Genomic DNA, 6559 nt, shown 5'->3' with positions numbered 1-6559 from the left:
TGCGGCTAAAGATAGGCTGCAGAGGGATAGTGAAGACCTGCAAGAGCTTTCAGGGCTGGCACCTTCCTTGTGGGAGAAGGAGCCAGACGTTTGCCTTTTCAGAAAAAGTTTCTGCCGAGAACGAGCACCGTGACATGCTGAGTCTCTGGGAAAGCAGAGATCCCCAGTGCTGTTGTGCCTGTGGATAGGCTGCAGGGGGACGGTGAAGACCAGCAAGAGCTTTCAGGGCTGGCACCTTCCTTGTGGGAGAAGGAGCCAGACGTTTGCCTTTTCAGAAAAAGTTTCTGCCGAGAACGAGCACCGTGACATGCTGAGTCTCTGCGAAAGCAGAGATCCCCAGTGCTGTTGTGCCTGTGGATAGGCTGCAGGGGGACGGTGAAGACGAGCAAGATCTTTCAGGGCTGGCACCTTCCTTGTGGGAGAAGGAGCCAGACGTTTGCCTTTTCAGAAAAAGTTTCTGCCGAGAACGAGCACCGTGACATGCTGAGTCTCTGGGAAAGCAGAGATCCCCAGTGCTGTTGTGGCTAAAGATAGTCTGCGGAGGGATAGTGAAGACCAGCAAGAGCTTTCAGGGCAGGCACCTTCCTTGTGGGAGAAGGAGCCAGACGTTTGCCTTTTCAGAAAAAGGCTCTGCCGAGAGCGAGCACCATGAGATGCTGAGTCTCTGGGAAAGCAGAGATCCCCAGTGCTGTTGTGCCTGTGGATAGGCTGCAGGGGGACGGTGAAGACCAGCAAGATCTTTCAGGGCTGGCACCTTCCTTGTGGGAGAAGGAGCCAGACGTTTGCCTTTTCAGAAAAAGTTTCTGCCGAGAACGAGCACCGTGACATGCTGAGTCTCTGGGAAAGCAGAGATCCCCAGTGCTGTTGTGCCTGTGGATAGGCTGCAGGGGGACGGTGAAGACCAGCAAGATCTTTCAGGGCTGGCACCTTCCTTGTGGGAGAAGGAGCCAGACGTTTGCCTTTTCAGAAAAAGTTTCTGCCGAGAACGAGCACCGTGACATGCTGAGTCTCTGCGAAAGCAGAGATCCCCAGTGCTGTTGTGCCTGTGGATAGGCTGCAGGGGGACGGTGAAGACGAGCAAGATCTTTCAGGGCTGGCACCTTCCTTGTGGGAGAAGGAGCCAGACGTTTGCCTTTTCAGAAAAAGTTTCTGCCGAGAACGAGCACCGTGACATGCTGAGTCTCTGCGAAAGCAGAGATCCCCAGTGCTGTTGTGCCTGTGGATAGGCTGCAGGGGGACGGTGAAGACGAGCAAGATCTTTCAGGGCTGGCACCTTCCTTGTGGGAGAAGGAGCCAGACGTTTGCCTTTTCAGAAAAAGTTTCTGCCGAGAACGAGCACCGTGACATGCTGAGTCTCTGGGAAAGCAGAGATCCCCAGTGCTGTTGCGGCTAAAGATAGGCTGCGGAGGGATAGTGAAGACCAGCAAGAGCTTTCAGGGCAGGCACCTTCCTTGTGGGAGAAGGAGCCAGACGTTTGCCTTTTCAGAAAAAGGGTCTGCCGAGAGCGAGCACCATGAGATGCTGAGTCTCTGGGAAAGCAGAGATCCCCAGTGCTGTTGTGCCTGTGGATAGGCTGCAGGGGGACGGTGAAGACCAGCAAGATCTTTCAGGGCTGGCACCTTCCTTGTGGGAGAAGGAGCCAGACGTTTGCCTTTTGAGAAAAAGTTTCTGCCGAGAACGAGCACCGTGACATGCTGAGTCTCTGCGAAAACAGAGATCCCCAGTGCTGTTGTGCCTGTGGATAGGCTGCAGGGGGACGGTGAAAACGAGCAAGATCTTTCAGGGCTGGCACCTTCCTTGTGGGAGAAGGAGCCAGACGTTTGCCTTTTCAGAAAAAGTTTCTGCCGAGAACGAGCACCGTGACATGCTGAGTCTCTGGGAAAGCAGAGATACCCAGTGCTGTTGTGCCTGTGGATAGGCTGCAGGGGGACGGTGAAGACCAGCAAGATCTTTCAGGGCTGGCACCTTCCTTGTGGGAGAAGGAGCCAGACGTTTGCCTTTTCAGAAAAAGTTTCTGCCGAGAACGAGCACCGTGACATGCTGAGTCTCTGCGAAAGCAGAGATCCCCAGTGCTGTTGTGCCTGTGGATAGGCTGCAGGGGGACGGTGAAGACCAGCAAGATCTTTCAGGGCTGGCACCTTCCTTGTGGGAGAAGGAGCCAGACGTTTGCCTTTTCAGAAAAAGTTTCTGCCGAGAACGAGCACCGTGACATGCTGAGTCTCTGGGAAAGCAGAGATCCCCAGTGCTGTTGCGGCTAAAGATAGGCTGCAGAGGGATAGTGAAGCCCTGCAAGAGCTTTCAGGGCTGGCACCTTCCTTGTGGGAGAAGGAGCCAGACGTTTGCCTTTTCAGAAATAGTTTCTGCCGAGAATGAGCACCGTGACATGCTGAGTCTCTGGGAAAGCAGAGATCCCCAGTGCTGTTGTGCCTGTGGATAGGCTGCAGAGGGATAGTGAACACGAGCAAGATCTTTCAGGGCTGGCACCTTCCTTGTGGGAGAAGGAGCCAGACGTTTGCCTTTTCAGAAAAAGTTTCTGCCGAGAACGAGCACCGTGACATGCTGAGTCTCTGGGAAAGCAGAGATCCCCAGTGCTGTTGTGCCTGTGGATAGGCTGCAGGGGGACGGTGAAGACCAGCAAGAGCTTTCAGGGCTGGCACCTTCCTTGTGGGAGAAGGAGCCAGACGTTTGCCTTTTCAGAAAAAGTTTCTGCCGAGAACGAGCACCGTGACATGCTGAGTCTCTGGGAAAGCAGAGATCCCCAGTGCTGTTGTGCCTGTGGATAGGCTGCAGGGGGACGGTGAAGACCAGCAAGATCTTTCAGGGCTGGCACCTTCCTTGTGGGAGAAGGAGCCAGACGTTTGCCTTTTCAGAAAAAGTTTCTGCCGAGAACGAGCACCGTGACATGCTGAGTCTCTGTGAAAGCAGAGATCCCCAGTGCTGTTGTGCCTGTGGATAGTCTGCAGGGGGACAGTGAAGACCAGCAAGATCTTTCAGGGCTGGCACCTTCCTTGTGGGAGAAGGAGCCAGACGTTTGCCTTTTCAGAAAAAGTTTCTGCCGAGAACGAACACCGTGACATGCTGAGTCTCTGGGAAAGCAGAGATCCCCAGTGCTGTTGTGCCTGTGGATGGGCTGCAGGGGGACGGTGAAGACCAGCAAGAGCTTTCAGGGCTGGCACCTTCCTTGTGGGAGAAGGAGCCAGACGTTTGCCTTTTCAGAAAAAGTTTCTGCCGAGAACGAACACCGTGACATGCTGAGTCTCTGGGAAAGCAGAGATCCCCAGTGCTGTTGTGCCTGTGGATAGGCTGCAGGGGGACGGTGAAGACCAGCAAGAGCTTTCAGGGCTGGCACCTTCCTTGTGGGAGAAGGAGCCAGACGTTTGCCTTTTCAGAAAAAGTTTTTGCCGAGAACGAGCACCGTGACATGCTGAGTCTCTGGGAAAGCAGTCATCCCCAGTGCTGTTGCGTCTAAAGATAGGCTGCAGAGGGATAGTGAAGACCAGCAAGAGCTTTCAGGGCTGGCACCTTCCTTGTGGGAGAAGGAGCCAGACGTTTGCCTTTTCAGAAAAAGGGTCTGCCGAGAGCGAGCACCATGAGATGCTGATTCTCTGGGAAAGCAGAGATCCCCAGTGCTGTTGTGCCTGTGGATAGGCTGCAGGGGGACGGTGAAGACCAGCAAGACCTTTCAGGGCTGGCACCTTCCTTGTGGGAGAAGGAGCCAGACGTTTGCCTTTTCAGAAAAAGTTTCTGCCGAGAACGAGCACCGTGACATGCTGAGTCTCTGGGAAAGCAGAGATCCCCAGTGCTGTTGCGGCTAAAGATAGGCTGCAGAGGGATAGTGAAGACCTGCAAGAGCTTTCAGGGCTGGCACCTTCCTTGTGGGAGAAGGAGCCAGACGTTTGCCTTTTCAGAAAAAGTTTCTGCCGAGAACGAGCACCGTGACATGCTGAGTCTCTGGGAAAGCAGAGATCCCCAGTGCTGTTGTGCCTGTGGATAGGCTGCAGGGGGACGGTGAAGACGAGCAAGATCTTTCAGGGCTGGCACCTTCCTTGTGGGAGAAGGAGCCAGACGTTTGCCTTTTCAGAAAAAGTTTCTGCCGAGAACGAGCACCGTGACATGCTGAGTCTCTGGGAAAGCAGAGATCCCCAGTGCTGTTGTGGCTAAAGATAGGCTGCGGAGGGATAGTGAAGACCAGCAAGAGCTTTCAGGGCAGGCACCTTCCTTGTGGGAGAAGGAGCCAGACGTTTGCCTTTTCAGAAAAAGGCTCTGCCGAGAGCGAGCACCATGAGATGCTGAGTCTCTGGGAAAGCAGAGATCCCCAGTGCTGTTGTGCCTGTGGATAGGCTGCAGGGGGACGGTGAAGACCAGCAAGATCTTTCAGGGCTGGCACCTTCCTTGTGGGAGAAGGAGCCAGACGTTTGCCTTTTCAGAAAAAGTTTCTGCCGAGAACGAGCACCGTGACATGCTGAGTCTCTGGGAAAGCAGAGATCCCCAGTGCTGTTGTGCCTGTGGATAGGCTGCAGGGGGACGGTGAAGACCAGCAAGATCTTTCAGGGCTGGCACCTTCCTTGTGGGAGAAGGAGCCAGACGTTTGCCTTTTCAGAAAAAGTTTCTGCCGAGAACGAGCACCGTGACATGCTGAGTCTCTGGGAAAGCAGAGATCCCCAGTGCTGTTGCGGCTAAAGATAGGCTGCAGAGGGATAGTGAAGACCAGCAAGATCTTTCAGGGCTGGCACCTTCCTTGTGGGAGAAGGAGCCAGACGTTTGCCTTTTCAGAAAAAGTTTCTGCCGAGAACGAGCACCGTGACATGCTGAGTCTCTGGGAAAGCAGAGATCCCCAGTGCTGTTGCGGCTAAAGATAGGCTGCAGAGGGATAGTGAAGACCAGCAAGATCTTTCAGGGCTGGCACCTTCCTTGTGGGAGAAGGAGCCAGACGTTTGCCTTTTCAGAAAAAGTTTCTGCCGAGAACGAGCACCATGAGATGCTGAGTCTCTGGGAAAGCAGAGATCCCCAGTGCTGTTGTGCCTGTGGATAGGCTGCAGGGGGACGGTGAAGACCAGCAAGATCTTTCAGGGCTGGCACCTTCCTTGTGGGAGAAGGAGCCAGACGTTTGCCTTTTGAGAAAAAGTTTCTGCCGAGAACGAGCACCGTGACATGCTGAGTCTCTGCGAAAACAGAGATCCCCAGTGCTGTTGTGCCTGTGGATAGGCTGCAGGGGGACGGTGAAAACGAGCAAGATCTTTCAGGGCTGGCACCTTCCTTGTGGGAGAAGGAGCCAGACGTTTGCCTTTTCAGAAAAAGTTTCTGCCGAGAACGAGCACCGTGACATGCTGAGTCTCTGGGAAAGCAGAGATACCCAGTGCTGTTGTGCCTGTGGATAGGCTGCAGGGGGACGGTGAAGACCAGCAAGATCTTTCAGGGCTGGCACCTTCCTTGTGGGAGAAGGAGCCAGACGTTTGCCTTTTCAGAAAAAGTTTCTGCCGAGAACGAGCACCGTGACATGCTGAGTCTCTGGGAAAGCAGAGATCCCCAGTGCTGTTGTGCCTGTGGATAGGCTGCAGGGGGACGGTGAAGACCAGCAAGATCTTTCAGGGCTGGCACCTTCCTTGTGGGAGAAGGAGCCAGACGTTTGCCTTTTCAGAAAAAGTTTCTGCCGAGAACGAGCACCGTGACATGCTGAGTCTCTGGGAAAGCAGAGATCCCCAGTGCTGTTGTGCCTGTGGATAGGCTGCAGGGGGACGGTGAAGACCAGCAAGATCTTTCAGGGCTGGCACCTTCCTTGTGGGAGAAGGAGACAGACGTTTGCCTTTTCAGAAAAAGTTTCTGCCGAGAACGAGCACCGTGACATGCTGAGTCTCTGGGAAAGTAGAGATCCCCAGTGCTGTGGCGGCTAAAGATAGGCTGCAGAGGGATAGTGAAGACCAGCAAGATCTTTCAGGGCTGGCACCTTCCTTGTGGGAGAAGGAGCCAGACGTTTGCCTTTTCAGAAAAAGTTTCTGCCGAGAACGAGCACCGTGACATGCTGAGTCTCTGGGAAAGCAGAGATCCCCAGTGCTGTTGCGGCTAAAGATAGGCTGCAGAGGGATAGTGAAGACCAGCAAGATCTTTCAGGGCTGGCACCTTCCTTGTGGGAGAAGGAGCCAGACGTTTGCCTTTTCAGAAAAAGTTTCTGCCGAGAACGAGCACCGTGACATGCTGAGTCTCTGGGAAAGCAGAGATCCCCAGTGCTGTTGTGCCTGTGGATAGGCTGCAGGGGGACGGTGAAGACCAGCAAGATCTTTCAGGTCTGGCACCTTCCTTGTGGGAGAAGGAGCCAGACGTTTGCCTTTTCAGAAAAAGTTTCTGCCGAGAACGAGCACCGTGACATGCTGAGTCTCTGGGAAAGCAGAGATCCCCAGTGCTGTTGTGCCTGTGGATAGGCTGCAGGGGGACGGTGAAGACGAGCAAGATCTTTCAGGGCTGGCACCTTCCTTGTGGGAGAAGGAGCCAGACGTTTGCCTTTTCAGAAAAAGTTTCTGCCGAGAACGAGCACCGTGACATGCTGAGTCTCTGCGAAAGCAGA

This window comes from Accipiter gentilis, unplaced genomic scaffold (genome assembly GCF_929443795.1).
Source record: "Accipiter gentilis unplaced genomic scaffold, bAccGen1.1, whole genome shotgun sequence".
Lineage (NCBI taxonomy): Eukaryota > Metazoa > Chordata > Aves > Accipitriformes > Accipitridae > Astur > Astur gentilis.
The sequence above is the reverse complement of the archived record's forward strand: the minus strand, read 5'-3'. Positions refer to the sequence as shown.